This window comes from Anoplopoma fimbria, chromosome 19 (assembly GCF_027596085.1).
Source record: "Anoplopoma fimbria isolate UVic2021 breed Golden Eagle Sablefish chromosome 19, Afim_UVic_2022, whole genome shotgun sequence".
NCBI classification, from domain to species: Eukaryota; Metazoa; Chordata; class Actinopteri; order Perciformes; family Anoplopomatidae; genus Anoplopoma; species Anoplopoma fimbria.
In genome coordinates, this window is record NC_072467.1 from 19,964,206 (window position 1) to 19,985,738 (window position 21,533).

The following is a 21,533-nucleotide window of genomic DNA, read 5'->3' on the forward strand; positions in this document are numbered from 1 at the left end:
TCGGGAGCAACTTGGGGTTAAGTGTCTTGCCCAAGGACACATCAACTGCCGAAGCCGGGTATCGAACCACCGAGAACTACCTTGCTCTCCACTACGCCACAGCCGCCCAAGTTAATGTCATACTGTGTGCACAACATGCATGATCATACACTGAACACTGTCCTCTGAAGATGGCAGTTTGATTGCGTTCTCCATTTAAAAAAATACATCTTAATGGATCTAATGGACCTAAATAAACTCATTCAGATATTTTGCTTTCTATCCAGAAGTACAAGATGAAGGAGGTTAACACTATCACTGCTGGATGAAGACCCTCTTTTCACAGAGATTTATCAAGGGTCTTTGAAAAGTATTTTATTTTCATCAGTCTGTTCGGTTGTAAGCGTATAAAAGCACAGAAACACTCAAAGAGAGGAAGCATGTTCGATGTTTTGATGGTGGAATAGTCGACATAGCGTCATCAAGAGGCGCTTGTGTTCCTAGAATTCTTCTTATCTAAAAAGTGTAGAATAGTCTTTTAACCAGAGAGATGTTTGGAGACATGATTCCTTTTAATCAGTCATCAGTCATGAGAACGGCAGCGAGGTGCATTCAAGCAGCAACTGAGAAATCCTGGGTTTTGTTTTTACCAACTTTTTTGACATGCAACAGTTCAATTTACTTTATTTAATCAGGAGGATCCTTTGAATATCAATACAGTCTTTCAATCAAGTGGTTGGTTTTTCATTTATCATTTACATGCCTGTAGACTAGTTTGTACCAGAGTAGACCTGTCAGGCTGGTTCCAGTTAGTGGCACCAAAATACTGAAGGCTGCCCTTGAATGCAACATTCCTGGATCCAAAGAATGCCAGGAGGGCTTTTGTTGAAGCCCACCAAAAGTAACCTTAATGCAGGAATGTAAAGATCACTGTCAGTACATTTACTTTAATTGTGTCCGTCATGCTGTCCGTACCAGCTGCTAGCAGAATGAATCTATATGTTATCCTTCAGAGCCTGGCTGTGATACAACAGGTAGCTCTAAACCTTCAGTGTTGGGAGCCAGACTCTTCCTCAGTAATCCAAGTGAGCAGAGAGAAGGGTACTGCAAGATGTGATGAAGACTTTAGTGTTTACAGAATGTCTTTGCTCTGCTTATTGCACCCCACCAGGCCCTCTTGGTGAGTTCCTGGAGGAGCTTGACACACTAGTCTCGCACTTCCATGACGATGGCTCCGCGCTCATCATGCTCCGCGCTCATCATGCTCGGCGACTTCAACATCCAGACTGATAAGTTAGAACCACTGCTTTCCTTCCTCTCCTCCTTTGACCTCTATCGCTCTTCTTCTCCTCCTACCCACAAGGCCGGCAACCAGCTGGATCTTATCTTCACTAGACACTGTTCTACTGCTAACCTCTCTGTCACTGAAAACTCACCTCTTCATGAAGTACTACCCTGAGCCTTCCTCGTAGCACTTATTGCATTCGTATTAGTTGTTGCACTCACTGTATTCGTATCAGTTCGCTGCACTTATTGAATTCGTATTTGTTTACTGCACTTATCCTATTCGTAGTAGTTTGTAGCACTTATTGTATTCGTATTAGTCTGTTGCAATTATTGTTTTCGTAGTAATTTGCCTCTGCACTATACTTTTGCTCTGGTTTATGCTCTTAGATGCTTGTTTAAGAAAGGAGATGCACTTATGACTTCTGGTGACTAGTAGTTCTCTTGAATACCTATGTTGAATACACTTATTGTAAGTCGCTTTGGATAAAAGCGTCTGCTAAATGACTGTAATGTAATGTAATGCACCCAAACCTCCTACTAACTTTTTGATGACCTTAGTCTTATGCAGCTTCCGGCGACGCGCCCTAGTGCACACTATAGTTACGAGTTGTAAATCACACACACACAAAAACACACCATCAAAAACACACCATCAAATCATCTCGTCATGGAAACAAAATAGAGACTTGACTTTGGACATCAGTATATATTACCCAGCAGTCATTGTTGCATATCTCTACATGACAAAAATACAAAGGAAATAAGAAATAATAACAAATAATAACAAATAATTGAATTCATTCATTCATTTTGTTTCTATTGTTTATGTAGTCCAAGCATGACATTTTGTTTTTTCTACTGACTATATTACAAATAAAAAAGGAAAGCCATGATGAAGATGTGAGTAAATAGAGCAAATGAGACACATGACACCTTTGACGTGTTTTTAAGATTCATTATTCAAACATAATTACTTGTAAGGTTCCATTCTTTTTTCAATGCGCCATAAATGAGTCATGTGATTTGAATGAGCCAGGTGTAAATAAACTTCCTGTCCTATTCATATTTAAACCCATGCACTGAGAGAAAGAACCTATGTCACACCTGTTAGGGAGACGACCAGCTCATTGATGTGAATGAGATTCCATTGTGTGTAATCTCTTGAGAGAGTGCAAAGAGCATGGATTACATTTGTCAGAGTTTAGAGACAGTTTATTGAATCTAAATCATAATGCCGGTCTCCTCAAGTACTCTGTGCTTCAGAATTAATACTGTACACCGTCCCTAAACACTAAGCACACCATCCACCTTACTGTCTTCTCTTCTCTCCGACACTGAAGCTGATTACTTTTCCTTTCAATGTATTAAAATTGGTTTTCTCCTTGATTGTTTGGTCCAGCAGTTTCTTTCAGAGCAAATTCATATTCTGACACAGAAATGAAAATATTAAACCCTAAGATGTGGCCATTAAAGACACGTACTAAAAGTTAAAAGAAAACTTCTCTGGGTGAATGGTGTCATACAAACACAGTCATGGTAACCAAAGCCAAATTTGTTAATCTCAATTTATCAGTGTTACATGCTATTCACCAATGAGAGACCAGATGGCCCAAAAAGCTTCCTTTTGTGATACACGCATTCCTAATTGAATAAAAACAACCGAGAGAATGTGGGAAACATTTCAAATTAGCAAAACTACTTTGCCTGGGATTCACATGAATAATGGTTATAAAACACATTACCTATTAAAACACAGGTGCTCTGTATCTGCTCACTGCTCTGTATTTAGTGGATTCATGTCATGCTTTGGCCCCCTGTGTGTTAACAAGGTTAGGCAGCCAGTAAAGGCTGCTCCTACTCAATATAGAAAAGTCATAATGTAATAACACAGCAGACTGAGAGAGGAAATGCCTCCTCCCCAGATGTAAACAGATCCGACTCATGAACTTGTCCCCCAGCAGTAATCACATCAGAAATTTGATTTATTTTGCACCTTTGGCCAAAACCTCCAGACTCTGAGTATAAATACGCCTCTCTTGTCCGTGTCGGGAACATATCTCATCGAGGTTTTGACAGGTGATGTGTTCTCCCATCTTAGTTATGTAACGGTTTATCCTCGAGGTGGCTGCTACTCAATTACACCTCACATTTTGCGGCGGAAGATAAACCCAGCTCATTAGCACTTAATTAGTTTTGAAGCGAGCTGCAGATATCGAGATAAGATGTGAAGAGTTTAATTGCAAAATTTGATTGCCTCTTTTGAAAAAAGAAGTGACAGGAAAAGAAGTGATGGAAAAACAAATCCTGACAGATTGAATGGATAATAAAGAGAGTGACTTACTGTCTTTGACAAAGTCATACACTTTCACATAGTAGATGCACAATATTGTAAATACAGAGACCTTTTTGATCAAAGTCTCCTAGCCTGCTGGTCTGTGAGGCAGGTCATTTCTTGGTTGGCTTGCTGATGCTGCAGCTGTTATGAAGTTTGTTCAAAATGGAATCAAACAACATAATCAGTGAAGAAAACAGGCATAGTGATAAAACAAATAGAAATGCCATATGTGAAGTTTTTTGCATCTAAGTGAGCAGAGGACTTCAAGGATCCGTAGCAGTAACGGGCACCAGAATTCGAGTCACCAAAGAGGCAGAGAAGACGTCTTCTCTTTTTCACATTTCAACGCAGAGACATGACAAGATTCACTTTGCAACTTTGCAAGTGCTTTCTCTCCACGGTGCTGTCTCCTTGAACTTGTGAAAATCCCCTTAGAGTATTTTACGGATAATATGCATGAGGGAAATTAAGAGAATATTTTAATGAGATTCAAGAGGAGGTATGCAGACATATCTGGAGGCGGTCTGAAATGAGAGGCGAGGACAGTTACAATACTTCCTAGTGTGGCACCGTCGGCAGATCGTGGGTAAGAATCCCCTGGTCCCCGCCAGTTGATGATGAGGGAAACTGGTTCCATCGACGCTGGGGGAATTATGTCCTGACCTTGCCTGCATGTTGCCCTTTGTCTTTTTCAGTTTTCAATCACATTTTAATATGCAGCCTACTGTTAAGTCAAGCAGAAGTGTCTTAGAATAAGCTTCGCACGAATAAAGAAGATGTGAAGGGAAATTAAGGAGAGGTGGGGTGTGTGTGGAGGATCGTGGATATTTTTAACCTTTAAAAATGTATTTAGGATTCTCGTGATGAACTGCACTTTGGCTTGTATCCAAATGATTATATATCTATAAACCTATTTTCATCTTGCTTCAAATCTGTGCAACAACCTAATTTCAGCTAATCTCAGTCAACCAGCCTCTGGATGGCAACTCAAACCAGAAAACCTTGTCTTCTTGCCAAACCAGGCTTATCACAGTAATAACTGCATCACTTGCTCTCAGTGTTAGATTCTTTTGGCTGCAGATGGCTACCACTGCTAAGCCTGAGATAATGCATGTGTGTAACATGCACTGAGAGAAGAGAGCATGGCTGGTTGGCTGGCTGGCTGGCAGCAGATTGAACTAAGAGGAAATGTCGCTTTTAAAGTCGCATGTGTGTCATCCAGCAGAGTCTTGGTTGATCCCACAGGCTACTGTATGATTATTAGTGCAATCTGGCTCTCAGGGCAACCTGATGGTGGAGAGTATCAGGGCATGCAGATGGCTCCAAGCTATTTAGGTCCACAACAGCTGGAACAAAGTCCACTGTCTAAAAGGTGAAAGCACTCATATTGGACTAATGGTAGAATGTGGATTTGATGTTTTATTTGGGATTTGTTTTCATTTCCTCTCCCTCATTTTGCAGACCTGATTAATGGAAATGTACAGAGTTATTAAGCCTTTAAGGCTGGGAATTAGTTCAGTGTTTAACATCATTCCTGCTTGTAGCATTTTCCTGCTGCTTCATTTTAACAGTAATAATACTGCAGCTAAATGAAAAAAAGCAGCTCCCCTGCTGTTAAATAACACAGCCTGGCATTGCTGAGCATTAAGAGACAACTTTCGGCTTGTTTCATCCTAAAACTGGTCCAGCTGTTGTCCAGCTGTGGTGTCCATGCAGCACCATTAACGTGCCTCTTTAGATGACACATGTCAGTGCTCCGAGGCCACCACACACCGGCAGCGGCGCTGTGGTGCGCGCAATGGGCGTGCGCACGCCCCCGGAGTGCTGCTGCGCGCCCCCGCCTCTGTGTGTGTGTGTGTGTGTGTGTGTGCGTGTGTGTGTGCGTGTCGGTAAACTGGTGGGAGAGGAGAGGACCAGTGGCAGAGGAGACAAGCGCAGAGAGGAGAGAGACGCTCGGCACTGAACGGGACTCCGCGTAAACAAACGCAGCCGACGGTATCACTCCGCCGAGGAACGGGATCCGTGTCTGGGCACCGCCGCAGGGAGCAGAGAAGGTGAGAGCAATTATACCATTCATAATAAACACGTGCCACGTAGGTTCACTGTCAGGAGTTTGAAATGGAGCAGCACGCTGAGTTGGATTGCTTAGGAGATCTATTTTCAAAGATGAATAATATCTTTGAAAATATAATATGAGCGAGACACATTGAGGTGTGAGCTGGTGGTCATCGGGGAGAGCAGGTGCAGGTGTGCGTTTTTCCGGAGCGCTACTGTCAAAACGAGATGCTGAGAGGAGTCGATGTCACTTGTCTTCCAATCTGAACCTTTTGATTTCATATGTGATTTGCTTTCATATGTGATTTGCTTTATGATGCTCACATTACAACACACTGTCAGTAAAGATGGATGGATGGATGGATGGATGGATATATAAATAGATGGATAGATGGATAGAGAGATCAGCTGTATTTGACAGTTGTGTTTTTGTGTCATCTGTTTATGAAATAGCTGTCTGACACAAAATCCCTCACATCCTAAGCTGATTTGCTCCTCACATGTTTAATTCCCTTCATATTCATATTCATACCCCAACTCTGTCTTGTTTTCACTGACCAGTCAGTTTGTTTAGTCTAATTTCCCTTCATCAGATACAATCTGATTACGGCAGCCCCCCCAAGAGAGTTCAGCAATTACATATCATGCCATTTAATACACAAGCCGAGCAATTGCTTCATACTGAAAAAAACAACAAAAAAACTCACATTCCCACCCAAATCCTCTGCTTACTCCCTCCTCCTCCTCCTCCTCCTCCTCCTCCTCCTCCTCCTCCTCCTCTAACCTCCCTCCCTCTGTCTCCCCTCGGTCAAAGCTTCAGTCAAGGGGGACTCGCCATCATGCAACAACACCCCCCACCCCCCCACCCACTCATCCCCAGACACTCACGCGCACGCACACACACACACACACACACACACACACACACACACACACACACACACACACACACACGTACACACATGCCTCAGCTGCACACTTTCGCTGCCTACTCAGATAGCCATATTCATACAATGCTAATGACCCCTGCCTCATTGTGTGAAGCTCTTGTTCTTACTTTCTCTCTAAGAGGTCTGACACACTTTCCAGTAATGTTTATTCACTGCAGGCAGACTATTGTTAATCTGTCTAAGAAGATAACAATATCCCCCCTATCCCTGCCTTATGTCTGGTTTGCATTAATTCTCAAACAGGCGGCAAAATGTGCGATACCACTTTACACATGCATATCCCTGACTGTTTGTGTTTGTGTGTCTGTGTGTGTGTGTGTGTGTGTGTATCTTTTGATTGGTTCTTTAGTCATATCTTTAGTCAGGATGTAGCTTGAGCCCAGAGAGCCGCTACTCTGCAGCTACTTCAGCTCAACCGACAGCACATTTCAGGCTCATTTGACCAACGTGGAGAAATCAGGACGAGATAGTGACCTACATTGCGCTGCCGTCTTTACTTTCACCCTCAGCACGAATGGCACTAGGCGGGGAGATTTGCATAACTAAAGGATTATCATGACACACGTTGGCCCGGAGTTATTGTGAGAGCACCAGTCAGTCACACTGCTGACCTAAAACCAATGGCGGGCAGCTCCTGTGTGGGGGCTATGGGAAAAGCTTGGGTGTTTGGAGGGAAAATGCCACCAATTCCACTCTGTGGGCCGCAAAAACACGCAGACTATTCTGCAAGAAGTGATCAACGCTCCTTCTGTAAGCGGCCGTCTGTGGCATTATGAACTCCGCCAACCGCAGAACGGGGACAGAGTGTCTCACAGATAGAAGGACTTGTTGTGTGTCACTTGTGGTGGTGGGGATGTTGATGACATCATTTCTGAGAGAAAATGATCTGAACCTTTGAGGCTTTCACTTGGTGATTCATATCTCACCAAGGATGCACTTCATTTATGTTGTAGAAAGGATGTTTCAGAGATGGGAATAATAGAATGAACCCAACTAACTGCAGCTGAAGTCAGAGTAGGAGAAAGTTAAAGCCAGTAGATTGTAGGTAAATAGACGTTTAAAAAAGAAGACGACTTCAAGGCCTCTCTATTGTATGGCTTTGAAAGACGCAACATTTAAAGGAAACTTCAGGATAATTGCAACTTGGGTCTTTCTTTTGTAGTTTTAACTTTGTACTGATCAAACTAATTGTTGAGATCTGGTGAAAAAAATTGCATCTAACAGGGCAAGAAATGAGCAATCAGCGTAGAGCTGAAATGATTTGTTCCATCAATCAGTTGATTAGTTGATTGACAGAAAATTTATCAGCAACTATTTTTTATAATCAAGTAAAATTTCAAGCAAAAATGCCAACAATTCTCTGGTTCCAGCTTCTCATATGTTTCAATTTGATGATCGTCCTTGTCATAAATGAATGTAAACTGAATATATTTAGGTTTTGGACTGATGGTTGAAGAAATTTGAAGACATGAGCTGTGGGGCATTTTTCAATATTTACTGACACAACATGGACAAAATGATTGATCGAATAATTAAGTAAACAGTCAACAGATTAAAAGATGATGGGAACATTCTCATTAGTTTCAGCCCTTGCTCAGACAGTCAGACAGTTTGTAAACAAGCCAACAGATATCCATTTTATTTGGAGTAAAAACTGCATATTAGCACACCCGCAAGTTTGGTAATAATCCTTCATAGCACAGGAAAACTGTGTGTTTTCAACTACAATAAGTACAGTAGGTCAAAGTTCAACCTGTGTGTTGGTCTGTTAAACTGTGATGGATTTTTGCAACTGACATTTTGAGGAATAACTTTACAGTTTGCCTGTAGTAAGTTTGTCTAAACATTACATTACATTACATTACAGTCATTTAGCAGATGCTTTTATCCAAAGCGACTTACAGGAAGTGTATTCAACATAGGTATTCAAGAGAACTACTAGTCACCAGAAGTCATAAGTGCATCTCCTTTCTTAAACAAGCATCTTAAAGCATAAACCAGAGCAAAAGTATAGTGCAGAAGCAAATTACTACGAATAATTGCAACAAACTAATACGAATACAATAATTGCAACAAACTACTACGAATAGGATAAGTGCAGTAAACTAATACGAATTCAATAAGTGCAGCGAACTGATACGAATACAATAAGTGCAACAACTAATACGAATGCAATAAGTGCTACGAGGAAGGCTCAGGGTAGTACTTCTTGAAGAGGTGAGTTTTCAGCCTGCGCCGAAAGATGGGCAGCGACTCTGCTGAAAAATGTAATTGCCCTTCAATTTAGTGCTGCGATACTTTATTTTTCATCGATAGTGGCACAGACACAGTCACATAATGCCCCATCATAGGTCGCCCCAGCTGATCGACTGAATGATTGACTGTGTCCTGGAGACACGTGTACTCGATCCTGCAGTCGTTGTGAATAGAGGTGCTGTGCTGCTCAGCTGTGATGAGGCTGAATCTCTGGGGACGGGTGGAGGCCCATGCCTATCCATTAGTGTCACCAGGGTTTAGGGTGTTTCATCCCAGTGGGGCAGTCACACACAGCAGCACAGCACACTGACATGGCCTGGACCTCCTTGTCACAGTCATGTTGGTCTCATTTTGGGACTGATGAGCGCCTCATTAGAGGACCACAGAGGGAACGCTGCCCCCCCCCCACGCTTCACGGCTGCTTGAACACTCGCCTCGGTTGTAATTTGGACAAATGTATGCAGGGGCAGATGAGTACATGCAAAGAACGACATATATGTTCATTATAGATGCACACACACACACTTTCTTTCTCCCTCTCGGTGTGTGGGGCCTGTATGGCTGCAAGCTGGTGGGTGCAATTAGAGTTTCACACTCAGTTAGGCAGCAGTCTCTAATGGGGATTGACACGTTCCTGCGAATCCATTGCACACAGCTGCAACTGTTGATGTTTACATACTAGACCTCTATTATATTATCAGGAGTGGATGGTGACAGATGACAAAGTCAAATGGATATTCGATGATTAATGTGTCGCTCATAGCAAGACTGGTTTTCTGAGTAATTAGATAAAAAAAGATGTGGAGATAGTTTGCTATTTTCTGTTTCTACTCCTGCAGCCAAACAGTTTTGATGATTTATACCGAGTTATTGCCTAGAGGTAGGCTTGGTAATCTTCTTCGTAAACATTTTTGTTACATCTGTGGAAATGCTCATTACATCCCGACAGCATGAATCACATGCTCTGACAAAAAAAGAAAGATATTTGGTGTATGTGGCTGTCGTAATGAAGTTTTTGCTGGTTCGCTATTTACTTTTGATTGTATGTTTACGCTTAAAATGATCATTTTGAGGGAGGGGCTTTCGAGGGAGGCCTTAATGGACGGGCTGTCAGTGCTCCCGACTTCAATGCTTTCTAGATTTAGAAACTTTTGGAGCTAGTGATGCTAGCTACTTTCATTGGAAAAGAGTTTGCATCACTGGGCTGGGGTTGTCAGTTCTAAAATGTATAAAATCAAGTGTACCTTCGTTCGTTTCTCAGTATTACCAACCCTAGCTTTAAATGATTAGTGGGTCAAACGAATAATCGTTAATGTAATTTACTAAGCAAAAATGCAGAAAATTCTATTGTTCCAGCTACTCAAATGTGAGTATTTAGTGATTGGCTTAAAGAATTACAAACAAGCCAGAGAGTTTTTCCCCAATGCCAAATTGATAGTGTGGAGCCAGACCATTTGACACAGTGCGGTAGAGATATGTCCAGTTATGTAAGACTCAGTTGACAAATGGAATGATTAATAGATGAAAGGATTTAAAGCCAAAAATGCCCCAAATTCTCTGGTTCTAGCTTCTCATGTGTAAATATTTCCATGAATCGTCAATGATGGTTAACCTAATATATTTGGGTTTTGGAGAAAACAAGCAACTTGAGCATGTCAACTTTGGCTCTTGGAAATCAAGTAAATAATCAGCAGAATCAACAATAATGAAAAATGTTTTAAGTTGCAGCCTTAATATCGAGCTTTGTTAATCACAGATACTGTTTTGTTTGAATTCGATAGTTGTACCGTTACATTGGGTGGTATTTTTGGGGCAGCAGGTAATGTGGACAGATGGTGCAAGAGTAGCGGTCAGTGCTGTTGTCCCTTTACAGCGCACTGTGATGGTGGGCCCATTACACCAGAGCTTTACACACCATGACAGTCATCAAGCCCAATCACTCAAGGTTGCCCAGGGAACGCTATTATCGCCTGTGTCAGGTTATTACACCCCTTGGTGAGAACAAAGAATTTAGAGATGCTCTTTTCTGTCCTAACCAACTGCCAGGGAGTGACAGCAATAAAGCCCCCTTTTGAAGTGGGTGGTTGGGGTAATGGAACGTAATGTTGTGGGTTTTATGTTCCCTCTCTACCCCCTCTGTAGAGTGCCTGACAGGTTAACTAGCTGCATGTACCGCTAGATCTGACTCCCAGTCAACCTTGACTTAAGGGACCTGATGTGAACAAATGAAGACCCGACTTGAGAGATGTTCGCCCACCGTATATATTTTCTGAATGTTCATAAGATGATCTTCTGTCTTGCCACCCAGTAGAACAAGTGGAGAGAGGGTAAGGAAGAGTGGGAGTGTTTCTGAAGCTTTCAGGGTTGCAGGAGGGAGGAGGGGTGGATCATGTACCTCGGTCGACGCTGAGAAGGGGCAGGGGGAACAAAGGGGGTCTGTTTTCTCCGTCTGTACTGGCGGGACGGCTGTCCTCGCCTCTTTCTTGCAGTATAGGGGGGTGATGCAGGGTTATGCCTGAGGAGGGCCACAATAGAAACTCGGGTGTCGGAGCCTCTCTGTGTGAACACACCGTTGTTCATGCTGAAGAGGACTGGAGAGGCAGTCCTTGCTACCGACAGGCCTCGGGTCTGTTGAAGCTCCGGCCAACTTTGGATGGGCAGCAGATGTTGGAGAGGTAGTTGGTGGCCCGGTGGCATCACATAACAAGGACCACTGCTTCCCTTTCCCGTCCTGAAAACAACAGGAGGTGGGCATCGCTCCACCGGCAGGGTGAAGGCTCGCCAAAATTACAGCGCATTCAGGAAGAGTGTGCACTTGAAAGCTTTCTCGCCTGTTCTCAAGCGTCCATCTTCCTCCTATTTGCATAGAGCTTAAGAGTAACTCGGCCGCACATCCCACTCACTGTTGGCACAGTGATGCAGCCCACTTGTGTTGTCTAATGGCTCAGCAAATACATCGCCACAGCTCTTTTTCTGCTAATAATTTTGGTGGTTTAAAGAGTGGGGCCCTGCCAAGAATTCCACCCCAAGCCTCCACACTCCAGTCTGTTTTTGTTGAACGTTATAAACTTGTAAAAGGTGGTGGTCTGCAGAGATAAGAGGAGCAAAGGCGTAGATAATCTTTGTCGCCCTAGCACATGATGCAACAGTGATTGAATCAACAGGAAAGAAGGGGACACTTAGCTGTCAGCTCATGAATAAAGTTGACATGGAAACACAAAGTGGCTTTTCCATGGTTCAGGAGGCTCGCTGACCCCGAGGTCTTATTTAGGCCATGCCTTCCAATGCCCTTACCCCCTGCTCCACCCTCTACCCCCCTCCCACACCCCGGCCGAGGGTAAGACACCATGTTAGCAGCTCAGCAGCCACCACTGAAGGGCCCTTAATCCAAGTGGGATGACAGCTTGGCTCTAGATGCCGTTTCTGTGGCGCTGAGACCAATGGGCTTTTCTTTCCCTCTTTTTCATCTCTTAAACCCCCCAAACACAGCCACAGGAATCCTGGGAAAAAAAATTCTCCCGGGGCAAACAAAGGAATGGGATGGTAAACAAATCCAAGTGTAGATCTGAGATTCCTCCATTTAGCAGAAGATAAATGTGCTTGTCCTTTTGAGATATCAAAAGCACAAAACACAATGTTGGCTTTGGGTTGCTCTGTTGTTGTTGATTTTTTTTTGTCCTGGTGCCACGGGTGTTGTAAAAAACATAATCTATACCAAGATAATCTTTGTCCAGGCTTTCGAAATGATTAGGGAAAGATTGAGGTCAGAAAACCATTAGAATCATAAAATGTGGTGCCGCTGTCAAACCAGATCCCTTCTCCCTCCTCTACACCAATCAGCTGAGCCGTCCAGGGATCACAGACGGGCCAATAGTTACCACTGGAACAACAATGAGCATCAGACACGTTTGCCAGTAGACTGAGTTACTCTGCCAGGCAGCATCATCCTTTTCCAGCTGATCAGGTTACCACGCTGATGCGTATCACTGGGAAGAGTCGGGAGCCACAGCAACGTCGCTGTTTAGCCGCATTTATTTTGACTGAGTATTTAACAGCTTTAGTTCTGAAATCTGTCATTTGATCTGTTCAGTTGATCAACATACATTGTCACATCTAAAAAGGTCAAAAATGTGTTCGTCCAGCTACTCAAACGAGAGGATTTTGCCTTTTTCCTCTGTTTTATATTCATTGTAAATTTAATAAATGTGGCTTTTTGACGGTTGGTTCTGACCAAAGATCAACAATCATATTGGACTCTGGACATTTGTTTTTACTCATTTCGGAAATTTTATAGATCACACTAATCGGTAAAAGTATCAAAAGAGTAATTTATGACGTAAATAATTATTACATGATCTTGTAGCCCTAGAAATCTTGGAGATAATATGATATTGATCTGAATGAATCAAACAGACCTACAATAAAAATACCTCTTACTGATATATATATTCATACTGTATACTGTTTGTGTGCCATGTTGAATTCCCCTTCTTGTTTCTGTAAACCCACAACACAGATCACCAAACAGATTGTCTGGATTTCTGCTATATCAAGGACATCATATTTTATTGTGAAATTGTCTGTAATTTTGATTTATTAGTAAACCCAAGGACATCCAGCATGGAGTTGACTGTGCTCAGGCACTGTGCCAAAGCAATTTAAGATCAATTGCGGTCAATGGAATAGCAATCAGTATAATCTCCTTGCGGTCAGTCCTTTGCCGGTTTCTCAGCACTGGCCTTCTTGAGGAGCTGGAAGAATGTAATTGTCACTAAGATAATTCCTTGCTGTGGGCTAGCTGGACCCGGCTGTGAGGAGGCCAGGATGAACAAATGGCAACTTCATTTATCATGATCTCCTCCGAGGCTGGCCGGCCTGATAACCCAATCAAACGTCTAGTGTGGCTGAGAGCTGTCTGGGCCAACACGGGGCTTTTTTTCAGCTCTGTGTTTGTCTCTCTGTCTATGTGGAAATATCAATGAGTCTTTGTCAGTGTGCCGTGGTTTATGGCCAAAGTCCCATGGTGTTATGATCTTAAAGTCTCTCAAAGCACACTCAAAACCTCATAAGTTTCAGAAGCAGAACTTGTCTTTTCCATGTGCTCTATTTCCTGTATATTATATCGCACAATTGTATATTTGGATCTTGGCGATGAATGGCATTCCTTATATTGGTTTTAGTTGGCATTGTTCTGGCAGAGGTTGAAAAGACTCTGGTCTGAAGTCGACCTAATGCTCGGGTCTTCAAGGTTGACTGGTTTTGGGCCTCTCAGGGCTCAAGTCACAATGACCACATCTCTCTATGAGCGGAGCAATGGTGGACATGTTACTCAAAGGGGTTACTGCGTGACAGAGAGCACGCCTACATAGATCCTGCGAGAGAAAAAAATAGGACACTTTCACTCACTGGTCATTTGTGATGTGTCACTGAGGTGGACTTCATATAGATCTTGTTTCTGAAGTCTCTCAATTGTAGTTGACATTTCGTGGTATGTAGAAGGCTCCGCTCAGAGTCATAGGGCACTCTTTAGATGTTTGGCGTTGCTCTCATTAAATGTGATTGGTGTGGAATAATAGATGAAATTGTTAATGTACTGTGGGGCGGCAGTGTGCGGCTGTGCTCGCTCCTGGGTTATATCCATTTTTTCAGCTATCTGAGCTAAACTTAAGTGCACATCTGAGGCTTTTACATAATTGACAAAACCGCTATCTCAGTAAAAATCTCAGTTCCCCTTGATTGAATGATAATGATTACATTTTCCAAAGCCCAGCCGTTGAGATCCTGATATGCACGCTGCTTATGGAATTTTTTAAAACCTCTTTTATAATCTCAGCTTGTAGCGATGTGATTTAAATAAAGGAGCAGTCGCTGCCCTGACAGCAGACGCCACTGATCCCTAACACCGTCTGTCTCTCACTCTCTCTCTCTGTTCGTCTGTGCATTTCATTTCCTTTCTGACCTCTTCCTTCTGTATACCTATCAGTCTGACTATATTTCCTATCTATATGTGAGTCACGGCTACTTTCTGTGTAAAGACTTTCTTAAATTCTTAGCAATGACTGTACTAGCTATAACACTTTAGGAAATAGCTTTTTCTACACTGACATAATGTAAACATGCAGTCAGTGTAGCACCAAAAGCCGACGCATATTTAAAAAAAAAAAAAAAAAAAAAAAAGGTTTTATTTTAAGTCTCAACTGCCAGTCTTTAAGGCCAGTATTTATGTGCTTATGTTATGCTGAATTACTCGTCATTTCGATTTTAGGTATATAGTGTTTTTTTCTGTGATACATTATTAAAAACCTTCCTAGTTTTTTCCTATTTAAACATCATATTGATCAAGTGTCAGGTGAGATGTGTCAACCATATCGGATTTACATATTTCAAACTTTAAATTGGTAATGTATCAGTAAGCTAACTAGCTGGTTCTTTTAGCTACGCAGCAGCTACACCTTGGACATGTAACCATATGACTCTGTGACATATGATCAACACTATCGGATTTCCCATGTTGGCATACTAAAAGTGTACATGTTACCCTACAAATATCGGGGTCCATTTTATGTTATTATAATTCTGGTATCTTCCATGTCTACTGAGCCTTATCCGGGGCAAAGCCTTTAGGCAAACTGCTAGCGTTCATTAAATCCATGCATATTTTATGAATTCATAGATTCCCAGTTTCAAACATTGCCTTTAAACGTAGGCGTTGTTCACTGATATAGCGCCTAATCAGACCAGAACTGGGGAACTGCACGGAGGTGGGATTGATTGGATTCTCCACAGTCATCGGCAGTGAAAAAAAATCTAATTAAGCCTTAAGCGTCACAAGTCAGACTCCCCAGGATTACTCTGGCCCTGCACCCCAAACTCAACCCTGGGAGAGGGTGATAACTAGACTCCCATAATCTGGAGCTAGGGCTGACTAGAGAGGGAGGACGGGGGGGGGGGGGGGTTTGATGATGAAATCCTTGCAAACCTACAAACCCAACATGGATGGCTGTCGTCACCATAGGCTCAGCAATATGTCAGTCACTTCATCCCGGAATGAAGTTCAAATGAAACTACACAGTTTGAGTAATTGAAGTCTGTGTCGATGTTCAACACCACAGCAGGAAGTAGTGCATATAGCTACAGTAACATCGGCGTGTTTTTTTTTGGGGGGGGAATCATTTTAGAAAAACTGATTTCATGCAGAGTTTCATCCGTACAGCTCACAATCCCCCGTGCTTTGAAGTGAAATTAGAAGTGTGTCTGTATGGGTGGAAACGACAGACAGATTAGAGAACAGAAAACACGCTTTGAAAGAGCATTTTAACGCCCCCTCTAGTTCTACCCTTCAAATCTTTTTGTGACTAAATAAAACCCTGTAAAGTATCTTTCCCTTTGTCCCAACTTTAGGATGTGGGCTGGATGTACGCTCTGGATTTTGTAGGGTTTGCTTTTCACTCGCTCTGTTGTTTTAAGGGTCCATTGAGTGAAAGTCCATGTTTACAGTGGTCATTGCTCTTTTGAAAATAGTCCTTGAAAAGAGTGTGGGGAGAATGACTCACAACAGGAGGCTGCTATTGATCAAGGAAGTGGGGATGAAGGGAGGAAGAGGTGAGGAGGGTTTAGGGTGTCAGGATGGGGTGAGAGAGATGGGGGAGAGCCAGTGACCAGGACATGCTCTCCCTTTCTCACCAGAATGCAGCCGAGTCTGAAATATGGCTCTTTTCTTTTGAACCTAGAAACAATGCACATGCTGGAGGCCTGAGGACATGTCCTCTCCCCATGTCTCTGAGGTATCACTGACCTGTACCCTGGTGAATAAGGGCTCTGGTTTTCTATTAGCACTACATCAATGACTCAACTTGGAAAATAAAACCACAAAAGTTAAAGAACAGTTGCTTGTTACCTCCCATTGCCCTCTCACGGGATTCGATTGTTTGTGTGTTGTTTTTCCCAGTCTAGCATCAGAATTCTGCCAGAGTGAGAGCTGAATGTCCTATTTTGTCCTCAAAACAAAAGTGGCTGAATCTGTTTTCACTCGCTCTGTTTATCTAAGCTGTGATTCAACCGAAATGGAACTTTGGATATGAATGTTAGAGTGGATGCAGAACGTTGGCAGCAGTGGAAGGCCCACGTCCTTGACAGCCTCGTTGAATTAATTCCTTCCAAAAGTCTGATTTAGAGAATGAAAATAGAAGGGTTTGAATAAAACGTACCACTGATCTAATGCACTGCTATGATGGAGGTCCATTTTTTACCCATAATGTCTTGTGAAAGCATCCCTTTATATCCCTGTGACTCACATTGTGTGGCATTGAAGCATAATGGAGTAGGTGGCCATAGAGGAACCACTCGGGACAGCTCGTCATAGACCTTCAGTTTGATTGACATAGAACTTCTTTTTCCACATCAGACATGGTGAAATGGTATAAAAGCGGCTCTTTAACATAACATTGGACAATTGCATGCCTAACCTCCTTCATTCACCACTGGGCCTCTGTGAATTCAAACTGGAGCAACCTCAACATATCTGTGTTTTGTGATGCTAAAATTAGCAGAATTTGAGGCATGTGCTTGATATGGTAATACGGCAGGAAAACTGTGTCTGAGTGGTAGTTTTCCATTTCCTTTTTAAATTAGACTAGACATTTGTTGGTGTTGGTTGGACATTTAATTTAGGAAATATTATGAAGTGATATGGACATATGTATAAGGCTAAATCCAATGTAAATGTGTTTTTTTGGTTAATTCAGTGAGTCAAACACCTGACAAATCATGGCACTTCACATTAATACCATTCTTTTGCACATAATCTCACAACTTGCTTTAAAAGCAACCAAACATACCACTAAGTTGCAGCATGCTCGCCTTGACTGTCCGATTGTGTCCCTTTGTACTTTTCATACTACTGTCTTTATTGTTTTACTCATGTCCTTCATGTGATTAGATGTCTATTGTCAGATTAAATGTTTTTGTTTTTAATTTCCTGTCCTTCTTTGTATTTTGCTTGACTTACTCTTTATACAGTAGCTTTTTACTTTCCATTTAGCTGCTTCATGTTTTGCCTGCTTTCTTCTGTGATGGTTTAACATGTCACTTGCTTTATTGTTATTTTAATGGATGATTTAACATTTGGCCAAGGGTCAACAGTTGAACACTTGCATGTTTGCAATGATGTTGATCATTGTAAATTTAAATTTACAGGGACAATCATGTGCACTGTCCCTGCAAGAAACTTAAATAATAAATCACGTTAAATAACGGTCACAATATATTGTTTTTGGCCCCAATCCCGATTTTAATCGAATCCAATTCTTGTATTTACTTAAATGTTGATTGAAAATGTATCTGACATATTGAAATGTTAGCTGTAGCCTACCTATTTGATTGACCTTGTGTTTCACAAGCTACTTGATTCAAATACTGAAGGTCCCATTTCATTATATGAATAAATGTCTTAACAGGGGAACACAACTCCTGAAATTTACAAGACGTGATCCGCTTAAGAAAATATGTATTTCTAAAGGTAACACTAGTGATTGTACAGTGTTGTTACTGTACTCCTTCCCACACAAACGGCGGCTACAAAGAGCACACAAACCCAACAAAAGTCAAGTTTAATGTGGCTCGTTATCAAGTCAAGGCTTTATTCCATCTTTGTCTTGGCTCTCATGAACTGATCAGATAAATGTAAGAGGGAAGATTTGCCCAGCCTTAAATATGAATCACTATGATTAGCCTAACCCTTCTGACCACAGATATGGAAGTGTGAGGATTAAAATATAACACAAGATATCATCTTAATCCCCATGGCCAATTTAAATAGCTTCTGTCATGGTACCATGCAGTTTCTCCACTATTTCTTCCTCGTCTCCCCAGTACTAAGCATAAACAAAAAAATATTGCACACAGAAAAGACCACTGTGTTGTATGATTTCTGATAGTGATGGTAAACGTGGCATAAATGAACACTTCTGTCAGATGTTTTCACACATAGACTCACACAGTGGCAGCTCTCAGCTGTGCCGAGTGCAGCTGTAAATGTTTAATGGAGAGTTAAGGAATAAGGGGCATCTCCTGTCTCTCCGTCTGCATCGTTTCTCGTTCCCACCTGGCCAAGCTCCAGAGCTCACTGCAGCATTCTGAACCCGCTACGCTGCTGCATTGAGACCGGATCCAAAGCCTCGCTGGAGACTAGTGCACTCCACTGAAGTTCTGCGGTATATTGACTAGTTTTTGCTGCTCAGGCTTCTGTTCTCAAACTTGGCCAGACTATAAAGTTCCTCCGTCACTTGACTCTTGTGAACCTTTATTTCATTTTCTGGCCTTCCGCCTTCACAACCTCAGTGTCAGAGTAGCACGCAGGTCGTTTGACCACCACCCACCGGCCTGTGTCACGGTCACAGCCTCGGCATTGGGGAGAAGCCCTGGCTGTCCTTCAATGGCTCTTTCACTGCCGCTTGGTGACAATGCATTTTTTCCATGCCATAAAGCAGATGCTGTATAATAGCAGCACAATACCGGGCCCATCTGAAACTGTTTACCATGTGAAAGGCACACCGGGACCAGGATGCCTACCACTGTGTGGGGCTTTTTGACTTGCCACTCTATAATGAGTACACACTGGAAGAAAAAAGGCGCAGGCAGCTTTAACTGGCATTGTGATCACTGCATAGAGAGAGGAAATGCAGCATAAAGTGCTGATCCAGGCTATTCTTCCAAGGCCTTTTTATTACCTACTAGAATACAGAGATTACTGTGACATCAAATGAGCTTGTCAGCAGTTACACCCACAACACATAAATAGCCAAGAAACTTGCAGTTTAACAGTTTGTCCACCTTAAAAAAAATAGAGATGATTCTGCCAAATGTTTTGGTGCTCCAAAAATAATTTCAGTGGATTTCTAATCCCTGACTGAGTTCCAGCTACCTTGATACAGCTGCGGCAGGTTTCCCCCCCCGGATGAGGACACTGATCTTTTAAGACCTCTTTCACCTGAAAGTCAACAAATGAAGAACTAAGAAGTGAAGTGAAAACAGCTTGACTTCAGAGGCTTAACCGGCGGAACAGAAAAAGCCCCGCAGTTAAATGATTAGCTTCCTTTGTGTGACTGGTACCTGTCTTTTCTTGTCTTGCTGTTTGTTGTCGGTGGGTTGAAGAGGTTCCCCTTGTTCAGAGTTGTCTGCCCTTAGGCCTCGTTGGAGTATAATGCCCCCCCCCCCACCATTATAAAAAGACCACTAAAACAGTGTTGAAGCAGCACTGCCGTTGGACTTACTGGTAGTCTGTCAGCAAGGCTCTTAGTCACTAATTGAGCACTCAGGCAGAGAAGGACCTTGAAAGGCCAGAGGTACCCGGCCAGACAGGCTGGTTGGTCAGTCACTCTTCACAGCCAGACTGTTCCCCAGACGTGATTCCAGGACCTGCTGGAGACAGGCAGCACTCAGACCTCCAGCTGAAGTGAAGGTCCCCCTTGGCCCCCCAGCACCTCACAGAGGGCTTATCCTCCCTGTCAAGAGCTCTCCGAGGTCTCCAGCCCTCAACCGGCCATCAGTCACGTCAAGGACACACACATCTATCATGTCAAGAGTCTAGAGACAGAAGAGTAGGGCTGCACACATAAAAGCCCAGACGGGGACGCGTTTAAGTACATTAACCCAACTCTAGTTCCACCTCAGAAGAAGGATGCCACGATGGGAAATAAGGAAGTAACTGTGGGTGTATAAACCAATTGTATAATTACATTATTTCCTCGGAGGCGGGTTGATGGCAAAACAGTTGGGTGAATGTGCTGCTGAACTTGCTGGGAAAACAGTGCTGCTGCCTCCAGTTAGAAAATGTTTGAGCAAAGCTTTGCATTAGCATTTTTCAGTCAATACTATAAGTGTTGCACCTTTTTTTTTTGCCAACGCTGCGACAGAGCGGCAAAGTGTGTCAGTCGGTTGGTCGGTTGGTCCATCCACTACTTTAGTCAGGACTAAAATATGTCAACAGCTATTGAATGGATTTCCACAAAGGTTTCTTCATACATTCATGGTCTCCAGAGGATGACTTTGGTGACATATAATTTCCCTCATGAGGTTCAGGTTTTTAGTGAACTATCTCGATAACTATTGGATGAATTGGCATGAAATTTGGTACAGACATTTATATTCTCTGCAGGATTCATTTTGATAACTTAGGTGATAGCTTAACATTTCCTTATTTTTTTAAATACATTTTTGATTCATTGCCTTTTATGCAGTATTTCAGCTTTCGTAGAAAGGGGGCCATTTGCTTCAAGCACTGTTGCAACACATCCCATCCCTTTCGATAAACTACACATCATCTTTAAGAGCAGTTTCTTGCATACCAATTGCTATTTTTCTGCCCAATCAGTCCATAAAAGACATCTGTGGTGGATAAATAAGTGGAAAAAACACTTTTAAGCATGCTGTCAATACATGCAGCTCACAGCGAATCCCTGCCAGCCAACATTTGAATTAAAAAATGTTGATCTATTCACCCCAAAAAAAAAAACGTTCCATCACTTTTCCTATTATGCAGCTGTCTATGCTGCCATCCAAGTTATTTCAGCGGTGAGCATCTGTCCCATTTTACTGTATCATTTCCCTGAAGATTACAAGGTGTCTTGTCACAACAGCAGCAATGTTAGTTTTGCTTATCAAGAATGAAACAG

At 42.5% G+C, this 21,533-nt stretch overlaps 1 protein-coding gene across 8 annotated transcripts in view; it reads left to right on the forward strand.

Moving 5' to 3' along the window:
- Positions 1-5,536: 5,536 nt before the first annotated feature.
- LOC129108409 (neuronal cell adhesion molecule-like) overlaps positions 5,537-21,533 on the forward strand; it is a 76,758-nt gene continuing 60,761 nt past the window's right edge. For all 8 annotated transcript variants that reach the window (XM_054620209.1, XM_054620216.1, XM_054620215.1 and 5 more), the window contains exon 1: positions 5,537-5,655. The gene's annotated coding sequence lies outside the window, so the exon portion shown is untranslated. The remainder of the gene's footprint in view (positions 5,656-21,533) is intronic.